This window comes from Thalassophryne amazonica, chromosome 6 (assembly GCF_902500255.1).
Source record: "Thalassophryne amazonica chromosome 6, fThaAma1.1, whole genome shotgun sequence".
In the NCBI taxonomy this organism is placed as follows: domain Eukaryota; kingdom Metazoa; phylum Chordata; class Actinopteri; order Batrachoidiformes; family Batrachoididae; genus Thalassophryne; species Thalassophryne amazonica.
This window is the reverse complement of record NC_047108.1, coordinates 93,811,536-93,824,053: the sequence shown is the minus strand read 5'-3', so window position 1 is coordinate 93,824,053 and position 12,518 is coordinate 93,811,536.

The window sequence follows — 12,518 nt, the reverse complement described above, 5'->3', positions numbered from 1 at the left end:
TATGAGAGGCTCTCTGTCTGCTCCGTCTGCTCACTTTCGCTGTGCGTAATGGCGCAGGGCGCATTGGAGCAGCCAGGGGGCTACTCAAATGGGCCAACTAGTAACACATCACTCCTAAACACAATCTTTGGTGTGTCACGTGAGGTGAATCTGCCCTATGATTGGATTTTGGAAAACCATGTGATGGTGAACCAATTCCGATTGGACACTCACATTGCTCACATCATCACACAGCTTCTTTGAGGAGTACAAAGATGGTGGACGGTGCCTCGAAAGTCCGCGGAATTAATGTTTCAGCAAAAAAAGTATGTGTCTATCTCATATCATTAAAAAATTATTTATAATTTAGCAAAGCTTGGTCTCAGCTGTCGTATACGACGGCGTCGGCCCCAGAGGGTTAATCTGTACAATGGAGTTGAAATGAAACAGTGGAGGTGTGCTTGTAGTGTAGGTTGTTTGCTTATATTTAAGGGGTTTAACAAAATCAACTCTGGCTTCAACAATGAATCATGAATTGTGATAATCGTATCATGGAGCCTGTATCAAATAATTTTTAAAAATTAATTTAGTGACACAATGAAAAATCAGACACTACAGGGAAGAAATTATCACTTGCAGAACTATCATAAAGGATTCTTAAAATATACAAACAGAAAACATAAAGAATTGCAATTTATAATTCAGAATAGTTTTTCTTGAAACATTCACCACACATTATTGATTTTATCCTTTATTTAACCAGGATCTCAATCCCATTGAGATCAAGATCTCTTTTGCAAGGGAGACCTGGACAGTTATAAAGTTTCCAATTCACCTAACCTGCATGTCTTTAAATGTGAGAGGAAACTGGAGCACCCAGGGGAAACCCACACAAACACGGGGAGAACATGCAAACTCCACACGGAAAGGCCACAGGTGGGACTTGATCCCATGACCATCTTGCTGTGAGGCAACAGTGTTAACCACTAAGCCACTGTGCTGCCTATTATACCTACTGAGTGGTGAAGGGTACATTGTGATATGTATTTTGTTGTGGTGCTAATGTGTGTGTGTGTGTATATATATATACGAGGTCTATTAGAAAAGTATCCGACCTTATTTAAAAAAAACAAAAAACATATGGATTTGAATCACGTGTGATTGCGTGAGCCAACCTTGAACCTTCATGCGCATGCGTGATTTTTTCCACGCCTGTCGGTTGCGTCATTCGCCTGTGAGCAGGCTTTGAGTGAGGAGTGGTCCAGCCCTCTCGGCAGATTTTCATTGTCAGGGAAATGGCTGAGAGACTGCTGCTTTGCTTGATCAAATTTTTTTAGAAACTGAGGCACATCCATGTTGACACCATTCGAGAAATTCAGGTGGTTTTTGGCGAAAATTTTATGGGCTTCAAAGACATTAAGGGATGTTACTGTCCCTTTAAGGATGGCCCACAGCAGCTGTGGGGCGCGCCGCGCTCCAGCTGCCATCGACAGGCTGACCGACCATTTCATTTCTAAATAGATCGCTTTGTGGATCCATGACCATCGTGTGCAGTTTCTCTGGTTATCTCAAGAGCTGGACATCAACTATTTTCCTGCAGATTTCACTTTTAACAAGAGATTTTGTCATGGAAAGCCGAGCGGACGCTTCGCACGTCACGATGAATTTGCTGCTGGACCGACAGAAAACCACCTCCATTTTGGTCTCACAGGACGGCTTTGAGATGGCGTTCAGACAGCTGTCGGTGGTTTTTCAGTCTAGTGATTATCCAAGAAATTGTGAACGAGCCTGGACATGCCAGAACATGTTCTGTGACGCTTCATCACGGCGTTGCTTTGCGCGTCGCGGCACCCGCGACACGCGGAATTCCTCCGCACATCTGTCTCAATTTGCCGAAAAAGTGCTGATGTCCACGTCTTTTCACAATTCCTGTGCTAGTCCAGACGACGTCCCGGATAAAACACAGCGTCCAGTTTGGAAATGAACGGCACATTCCACTTTCCTCTTTGTTTCTCTTGCCGTCGTGACGCGCGAAGCGTCTGCTCCTTTCCATGACAAAAACTCCTCGTTAAAAGTGGAATGTGACCGTGATGAAGCATCACAGAACATGTTCTGGCATGTCCAGGCTCGTCCACAATTTCTTGGATAATTACTCTTGGATAATAAAAGTGAAATCTGCAGGAAAATAGTTGATGTCCAGCTCTTGTGATAACCAGAGAAATTGCACACGATGGTCACGGATCCACACAGCGATCCGTTTAGAAATGAAATGGTCGCTCAGCCTGTCGATGGCAGCTGGAGTGCGGCGCGCCCCACAGCTGCTGTGGGCCGTCCTTAACGGGACAGTAACATCCCTTAATGTCTTTGAAGCCCATAAAATTTTCACCAAAAACCACCTGAATTTCTCAAATGGTGTCCACATGGATGTGCCTCACAGTTTCTAAAAAAAAATTGATCAAGCAAAGCGGCAGTCTCTCAGCCATTTCCCTGACAATGAAAATCCGCCGAGAGGGCTGGACCACTCACTCAAAGCCTGCTCACACGCGAATGACGCAACCGACAGGTGTGAAAAAAATCACGCATGCGCATGAAGGTTCAAGGTTGGCTCACGCAAGCACACGTGATTCAAATCCATGTTATTTTTTTTTAAATAAGGTCAGATACTTTTCTAATAGACCTTGTGTATATATATATATATAGTCAGGAAAATAAGTATTTGAACACCCTACGATTTTGCAAGTTCTCCCACTTAGAAATCATGGAGGAGTCTGAAATTTTCATCTTAGGTGCATGTCCACTGTGAGAGACAATCTTAAAAAAAAAAAAAAAAAAATCCAAAAACAATGTATTTTTTTTTAAATAATTTATTTGTATGTTACTGCAGCAAATAAGTATTTCAACACCTGTGAAAATCAATGTTAATATTTGGTACAGTAGCCTTTGTTTGCAATTAGAGGTCAAATGTTTCCTGTAGTTTTTCACCAGGTTTGCACACACTGCAGCATGGATTTTGGCCCATTCCTCCACACAGATCTTCTCTAGGTCAGCCAGGTTACTGGGCTGTCACTGAGAAACACGGAGTTTGATCTCACTCCAAAGATTTTCTGTTGGGTTTAGGCCTGGAGACTGGCTAGGCCACTCCAGAACCTTGATATGCTTCTTACTTATCCTGGCTGTGTGCTTCAGGTCATTGTCATGTTGGAAGACCCATCCACGACCCATCTTCAATGCTCTAACTGAGGGAAGGAGGTTGTTCCCCAAAATCTCGCAATACATGGCCCCGGTCATCCTCTCCTTAATACAGTGCAGTCGTCCTGTCCCATGTGCAGAAAAACACCCCAAAGCATGCCGCTTCCATCCCCATGCTTCACAGTAGGGACAGTGTTTTTGGGATGGTACTCGGCAGTCTTCTTCCTCCAAACACGGCGAGTGGAATTAAGACCAAAAAGTTGTATTTTGGACATAATCATTTTAACATGGGGATTGACTCACTTTTGGAACTGGCCATTCAAGCCCACCCGGAAACTGAACATTCTTTGAACGTTTGCATGAGAACATTTGCAAACATGGCATGAACATCATATGAACAAAGAATGACAGGTAATGTTTGCATGCAAACATTCAATGAACATTATACAAACGTTCACAAACATATGAACAGTTTAACCAGAACATTAAATGAACATTTGTAGAATGTTCTAATGCTAACATTACCTGTCCTCTTTCTTTGTTCAATGTTCCTGCTCAATATATCTACAATTTGTGATTTTTCCTATTGAGAACTAAAAACAAAACAAACTTTATAAATGTTTTAAAATTCAACAGGTTTTATTCAAATAGTAATTTGCAATGTATTTATGGAATTCACATAAAATCAATAATGCAGAAACTTGAAATGATGAAAAAAAACAATGATGGAACTCATCTTTACAGAATTAAACATCAGGCTCAAAAATAAAAAAAAAAAAAGCACATAAAATGAAAAATTTTCAACTTTACAAAAGATTTTACATGGCATACCACCGACACTACTCCAAAAGATGTTCAGATAAGAGTAAATCTTCGAGAAATAATAATGAAACCTAAAAAAAAAAAAAAAATCATCTATTGATCTACAACCAACTACACCTTTTAGGAGCAAAAATAAATTCAGCTTACATCTACATACAGTTAATACTTTATGATATTTAAGAGCAAAACTGTGGACAGTTTTAAAACAAACATTACTCTCAATTTCCCTGAGAAAATTCCTGAAAAAATATAAAGTTTTTAATCACAGATTTGAAGACTCAAATCTGTGACAGTCAGATTCGACAATGCAACTTGCTGAACACATTTTTAAGAGCAAAACTGAACAGTTTAACACAAACACATTACAATCAATAGTTTTTATCACAGAAGTATGACAGTCAGATACGACAATATAATTGAACACAATTTTTAAAGCAAAATTGAACAGTTTTAACAAACATTACAATAAAATTTCCTGAGGAAATTCATGATAAAAAAATATACAAAAAAAATATTTAAATTAATGTTTGATCACCAGAGAAAGTTTCTCCGGAAGTAAAATTAAATTTTATCGAAAATATTCCATGTACAATCCAAATTAAATGCTGCTGCTAATCTGCTCATAAGCTTTGATATTATGAAATATAAACAATGCTAAAATACCCTCAGCCGTATGAGGATTATCTTCTTAATAATTACTTAATTGGTATTCCAGCGCAAAGTGTATTTGTGTGTGTATATATATATATATGCCCTTTATTGTGCCTCTCTACTGTGACTGGGTGTCCCCCCACCCAAAAAAAAGACAGATTTGCAAGATTGTTAGTGTCTCAAACCTGTAATCTGGGTCAGGAAGAAGTTCAGGATGGTCCCGTCTATACTTCTGCTTGGATAGGACATCTTCGGATTATGGCACAAATGTAGAAATGACGGTACTACTGTCCATTGATGTGATATTTATTGCAGCCTCCATAACAACTCTGTAAATTTGTGGCACGTCCCTGGCAAGGCTGCCTTTGACGGTTCCTGGCTGCCAAAGATAAACAGGAGCCGTAGCGTACAAGCAGCCCCTGACTGCTCGTTACCATATTCTTCCCTTGTTCCATTCCAGGGGTGTATGCAGTCAAGGCATTGATTAGGGTATTCCTCTGGTGCCTGGTTCACTTGTCCTCCCCATCAAGTCCGTCATTAGCACTCTTGAGCTGCAAGCTGAACGTTTCCATTGTTAGTCATAAGCAATTATATATACTTTCCTGTTCAGATACTGTATAATTTGAGCGGCATTGTCATAACTGGTATTCAACTCAACTGCTTATTGGACAGGCCCTATATTTTTAACAAGCTGTTTATTTGCTTGCAGAATTTTTCTCAGGTTAGTTATCAGCGAGGTATACCACACAGGTGAAAGCAGATCAGACAAAAATGATTAATCCTCTGTACCCACACACCGCTATTTGTGTAAAGGGCCTTTCACACCGCATGCTTTGGAACTGTGAGAGGCATCACAAATCGGTCTAAAAAGCATTATTTTCAATAAAACACGTAGCTTTTTACAGGCGTTAGAAGTGTCGCGTCAAAAGCTGAGCTAAACAGATGCTTCTGCCAGGAGTGTGCGCATTCCTGCATGTCAAAAGAATGACGTTCAGAGTTCAACCCAATCCAACTTTTGGAGCTCTGAACTGTGACAAAGCTTCGCACTGTCCAATAAAAACGTGTTGGGTCCAAACATGGAAGACTCGTGGCAGAAACCACTGACCTCTACAAAACAAACGTGTCACAGGACTGCTCATTTATACAGAGCAGTTTTCTGAAGAAAAATCCTTGCAAATGTTTAACCCAAAAAATTTGATTGTGAAATCAAATTGCTATATTAAAGCTTTTTCTTGGTTCATCGACATATACAACATGGCGATCATTCAGCTTTCTTCTGGGGGGGGGGGGGGATCAGAGTGAAAGTCTCCACCCCCCTGCTGCATGCGGCGCATCAGGGCGTAGGGAGGCGTTGACAACGTGACTGACAACACATTGGGAGTTGTTGCCTGACGCGTATAAAGCATGCAATGTGAAAGGCCCTTTAGTTGCTAGTTTCCATAAATACAGCATGTTTATAATACACTGTGTATAAAAAAAAAAGCAAAACTTTATTGAAGTGAAGAGGATCTAACAAACAGAAAACACATTAACTCACTTCTTTGAGTGACTTTACTGGAAGCCCCATTACTTCCAGGCACTGCTTGTAATTGGTTCAAGCACACACTTCTGGTTTAGCTGGCCAACCTTCGGATAATGGTGTCAGCAGCGTCCACATTATTCTCTCTCCTGGTATGTCTGGGAACCGACACTTTCAGGGCTGGTCCAAGGATACAGTGCATCAACTTTGTCATTCAGCTGTTCGATACTGTGAATGATGTCATTCTGCTTCTCCTGGAACACAAAATTTATATAGATCCACATGTTACAACGTTAATACAGAAGTTCCCACTTTTTTATTAAATCCTATGCTTCACAAATGATTAAGCCAATGCCGTTGATGCCTTTGAGCACGGACAAATCTGTGAATGAACTGAGTGATGAAAGTGAGCTATGGAAAAAAAAAAAAAAACTTGAAAGATCTTGACAAGTCCCTGGCGGGGTCTGGTGGTTGTCCAAAATAATCTACAAAAATTTTTTTTGTTGGCACAGGTCAGTTTTTCCACCCCAGATAAGGTGGTAAACCTCAGTAGTACAGCATAGAAGTCCTTATGTTTCAAGTGTATGGTACCATAGACAGTATGCACACACTATTGGCAAAGCTTCTGGGGAAAACCTGGTCTTGTTAGGAGAGACGGCATCCATCCCACTTTGGATGGAGCAGCTCTCATTTCTAGAAATGTGGCCAATTTTCTTAAATCCTCCAAACCGTGACTATCCAGGGTTGGGACAAGGAAGCAGAGTTGTAGTCCTACACACCTCTCTGCAGCTTCTCTCCCCCTGCCATCCCCTCATTACCCCATCCCCGCAGAGACGGTGCCTGCTCCCAGACCACCAATAACCAGTAAAAATCTATTTAAGCATAAAAATATAGCACCTTCAACTGCACCACAGACTAAAAGTTAAATGTGGTCTATTAAACATTAGGTTTCTCTCTTCTAAGTCCCTGTTGGTAAATGATATAATAACTGATCAACATATTGATTTATTCTGCCTTACAGAAACCTGGTTACAGCAGGATGAATATGTTAGTTTAAATGAGTCAACACCCCCGAGTCACACTAACTGTCAGAATGCTCGTAGCACGGGCCGAGGCGGAGGATTAGCAGCAATCTTCCATTCCAGCTTATTAATCAATCAAAAACCCAGACAGAGCTTTAATTCATTTGAAAGCTTGACTCTTAGTCTTGTCCATCCAAATTGGAAGTCCCAAAAACCAGTTTTATTTGTTATTATCTATCGTCCACCTGGTCGTTACTGTGAGTTTCTCTGAATTTTCAGACCTTTTGTCTGACTTAGTGCTTAGCTCAGATAAGATAATAATAGTGGGCGATTTTAACATCCACACAGATGCTGAGAATGACAGCCTCAACACTGCATTTAATCTATTATTAGACTCTATTGGCTTTGCTCAAAATGTAAATGAGTCCACCCACCACTTTAATCATATCTTAGATCTTGTTCTGACTTATGGTATGGAAATAGAAGACTTAACAGTATTCCCTGAAAACTCCCTTCTGTCTGATCATTTCTTAATAACATTTACATTTACTCTGATGGACTACCCAGCAGTGGGGAATAAGTTTCATTACACTATAAGTCTTTCAGAAAGCGCTGTAACTAGGTTTAAGGATATGATTCCTTCTTTATGTTCTCTAATGCCATATACGAACACAGTGCAGAGTAGCTACCTAAACTCTGTAAGTGAGAGAGTATCTCGTCAATAGTTTTACATCCTCATTGAAGACAACTTTGGATGCTGTAGCTCCTTTAAATCAGAAGTGCCTGACTCCGTGGTATAACTCAAACTCGCAGCTTAAAGCAGATAACCCGTACGTTGGAGAGGAAATGGCGTCTCACTAATTTAGAAGATCTTCATTTAGCCTGGAAAAAGAGTCTGTTGCTCTATAAAAAAGCCCTCCGTAAAGCTAGGACATCTTACTACTCATCACTAATTGAAGAAAATAAGAACAACCCCAGGTTTCTTTTCAGCACTGTAGCCAGGCTGACAAAGTCAGAGCTCTACTGAGCTGAGTATTCCATTAACTTTAACTAGTAATGACTTCATGACTCTTTGCTAACAAAATTTTATTAGAGAAATTTTATTTATTATAGATTTTTTATTTATTTTTTATTAGAGAAAAAATTACTCATAACCATCCCAAAGACGTATCGTTATCTTTGGCTGCTTTCAGTGATGCCGGTATTTGGTTAGACTCTCTCTCTCAGATTGTTCTGTCTGAGTTATTTTCATTAGTTACGTCATCCAAACCATCAACATGTCTATTAAAACCCATTCCTACCAGGCTGCTCAAGGAAGCCCTACCATTATTTAATGCTTCGATCTTAAATATGATCAATCTATCTTTGTTAGTTGGCTATGTACCACAGGCTTTTAAGGTGGCAGTAATTAAACCATTACTTAAAAAGCCATCACTTGACCCAGCTATCTTAGCTAATTATAGGCCAATCTCCAACCTTCCTTTTCTCTCAAAAATTCTTGAAAGGGTAGTTGTAAAACAGCTAACTGATCATCTGCAGAGGAATGGTCTATTTGAAGAGTTTCAGTCAGGTTTTAGAATTCATCATAGTACAGAAACAGCATTAGTGAAGGTTACAAATGATCTTATGGCCTTGGACAGTGGACTCATCTCTGTGCTTGTTCTGTTAGACCTCAGTGCTGCTTTTGATACTGTTGACCATAAAATTTTATTACAGAGATTAGAGCATACCATAGGTATTAAAGGCACTGCGGTGGTTTGAATATTTATCTAATAGATTACAATTTGTTCATGTAAATGGGGAATCTTCACAGACTAAGATCTGATCTCTGGAGGTTTCTTCCTGTTAAAAGGGAGTTTTTCCTTCCCACTGTAGCCAAGTGCTTGCTCACAGGGGGTCGTTTTGATCGTTGGGGTTTTACATAATTATTGTATGGCCTTGCCTTACAATATAAAGCGCCTTGGGGCAACTGTTTGTTGTGATTTGGCGCTATATAAAAAAAATTGATTGATTGATTGATGGAGTTCCACAAGGTTCTGTGCTAGGACCAATTTTATTCACTTTATACATGCTTCATTGATGGAGTTCCACAAGGTTCTGTGCTAGGACCAATTTTATTCACTTTATACATGCTTCCCTTAGGCAGTATTATTAGACGGTATTGCTTAAATTTTCATTGTTACGCAGATGATACCCAGCTTTATCTATCCATGAAGCCAGAGGACACACACCAATTAGCTAAACTGCAGGTTTGTCTTACAGACATAAAGACATGGATGACCTCTAATTTCCTGCTTTTAAACTCAGATAAAACTGAAGTTATTGTACTTGGCCCCACAAATCTTAGAAACATGGTGTCTAACCAGATCCTTACTCTGGATGGCATTACCCTGACCTCTAGTAATACTGTGAGAAATCTTGGAGTCATTTTTGATCAGGATGTCATTCAAAGCACAAACAAATATGTAGGACTGCTTTTTTGCATTTACGCAATATCTCTAAAATTAGAAAGGTCTTGTCTCAGAGCGATGCTGAAAAACTAATTCATGCATTTATTTCCTCTAGGCTGGACTATTGTAATTCATTATTATCAGGTTGTCCTAAAAGTTCCCTGAAAAGCCTTCAGTTAATTCAAAATGCTGCAGCTAGAGTACTAATGGGGACTAGGAGAGAGCATATCTCACCCATACTGGCCTCTCTTCATTGGCTTCCTGTTAATTCTAGAATAGAATTTAAAATTCTTCTTCTTACTTATAAGGTTTTGAATAATCAGGTCCCATCTTATCTTAGGGACCTCGTAGTACCATATCACCCCAATAGAGCGCTTCGCTCTCAGACTGCAGGCTTACTTGTAGTTCCTAGGGTTTGTAAGAGTAGAATGGAAGGCAGAGCCTTCAGCTTTCAGGCTCCTCTCCTGTGGAACCAGCTCCCAATTCAGATCAGGGAGACAGACACCCTCTCTACTTTTAAGATTAGGCTTAAAACTTTCCTTTTTGCTAAAGCTTATAGTTAGGGCTGGATCAGGTGACCCTGAACCATCCCTTAGTTATGCTGCTATAGATTTAGACTGCTGGGGGGCTCCCATGATGCACTGAGTGTTTCTTTCTCTTTTTGCTCTGTATGCACCACTCTGCATTTAATCATTAGTGATCGATCTCTGCTCCCCTCCACAGCATGTCTTTTTCCTGGTTCTCTCCCTCAGCCCCAACCAGTCCCAGCAAAAGACTGCCCCTCCCTGAGCCTGGTTCTGCTGGAGGTTTTTTCCTGTTAAAAGGGAGTTTTTGCTTCCCACTGTAGCAAGTGCTTGCTCACAGGGGGTCGTTTTGACCGTTGGGGTTTTACGTAATTATTGTATGGCCTTGCCTTACAATATAAAGCGCCTTGGGGCAACTGTTTGTGATTTGGCGCTATATAAATAAAATTGATTGATTGATTGACTATGCAAATGAAACATTATGCAAGGGACAGAATTTTTTGTATAAGAAATTCTCAAACTTTATATCAGCAATAAATAAATATGTTTGAGTAACAGGGCCTGTAAATTATTTATTTATTATTACTTTAAGGAACGAAAGTTAGCATATACAACTTCATGACTGACAGATTTTATTCTATTTTCAAATTATATCCCAAATAGAACAGAGTATTTCTTGCCAGCAATGTTTGAATATTTTGCTTGCTGAACATGAATTTTAGAATCTACTGGCACAAGACACTATACAATCTTATTTATCCATTATAGTACAAACCTCAGGATAATTGGGCTGATGTGAATCAACTGCAGGCAACCCACTGATCAGATGGAGGATTCACTAATTCAACAACTCTTATGGCAGCCGGCACGGTTGCTGTTGGGGGGAAAACAAACAATAATTAAAAATTATCACCACAAGCTTATCTTCATAAAGTCTCTTTCTGGGCACTGACATTACTTAAACTTCAATTGCGTCAACACCTAATAAAAGAGAGTATATATTTTACTCATGTTTTAGTCAAAATATTAATTAGGCCTGTGCCTCTCTGTGGCTAACGTTAGCTCTATGCTAGTCAAAAATGTGTTGGTTTGGTTCCCATTAATCCATGGCTGGCATAATCAAGCTTCAAACAAGTTGTTATTTCTGGCTAAAACGAATTTGTGCTCACATCAGGTTCCGTTACCTTCTTTTGATAGTCACAGTGTCGATATCACGGCACAAAGGCCCAGCCATTTGAAGCTAGCTGCTACCTCATGGGTAGCTATGTGGTGGTTCTTTGTGAGGAATCCCAGTCGACGAGCGTCCAGCGTTAGTCTCCTCTTCTGCTCTCAGTGGTCTCTTAATCATAGTATAGAGACTGAACAGGCGAATTAAGTTGTGGAACACAAACTTTTATTTGCTAAAACAGAACGGAGTTGAGTGCTGTACCTCAGTTAAGTCTTCTTCTGCTCTGTTAAACAGCGGTTTTAACCCAACTCGGTGCACTACTGCCACCAACTGGTTCGTGAGCAGCACTGCAAGCAACTGTGAAGCAGCAAGTATATTGTTAACAAAATAATTTAATAGTAAGTAGATCTATGTACACAAACTACTTTAAATAAAATGAATTCATTTGAATTGTATCCTCTGATAATTTTGGTCAAACATGTTTTAAAATAAAGCACTATAGTGTTTCAGACGTTCTGACCCAATTATTACAGTAGTACTAGGACAGCTATGACCAGTCAAACCAGTTATCTAAGATGGCCGCCATTTTTTTTTCAATATAAAACCTTTACACAACATATAAACAACTTAAATATCAGATTCAATGGGAAGACCATTGCAGGTCACAGCAAACTCATTTGTGCCTAATCTAAATTCATTCATGGGTTTAAGATTCAAAATGGCATCCAAAATGGCTGCCAATAGACCCTTATTAAGATACATAGTAGAAACAAACAATACACTTAATAATAATAGAAATCATTGGTGTTTTAGTTAAAAAAAAATATATACATACATATATCTATATATACATATACACACACGAGGTCTATTAGAAAAGTATCCGACCTTATTATTTTTTTCAAAAACCATATGGATTTGAATCACGTGTGATTGAGTCAGACAAGCTTGAACCCTCGTGCGCATGCGTGAGTTTTTCCACGCCTGTTGGTTGCGTCATTCGCCTGTGAGCAGGCTTTGAGTGAGGAGTGGTCCAGCCCCCTCGTCGTTTCATTGCCAGGAAATGGCGGAATGAGTTGGGCTTTTTTTTTCCATCAGAATTTTTTCAGAAACTGTTAGAGACTGGCAGCTGGAAACCATTAGAAAAATTTATCTGGCTTTCGGTGAAAATGTTATGGGCTTGGTAGAGAATAA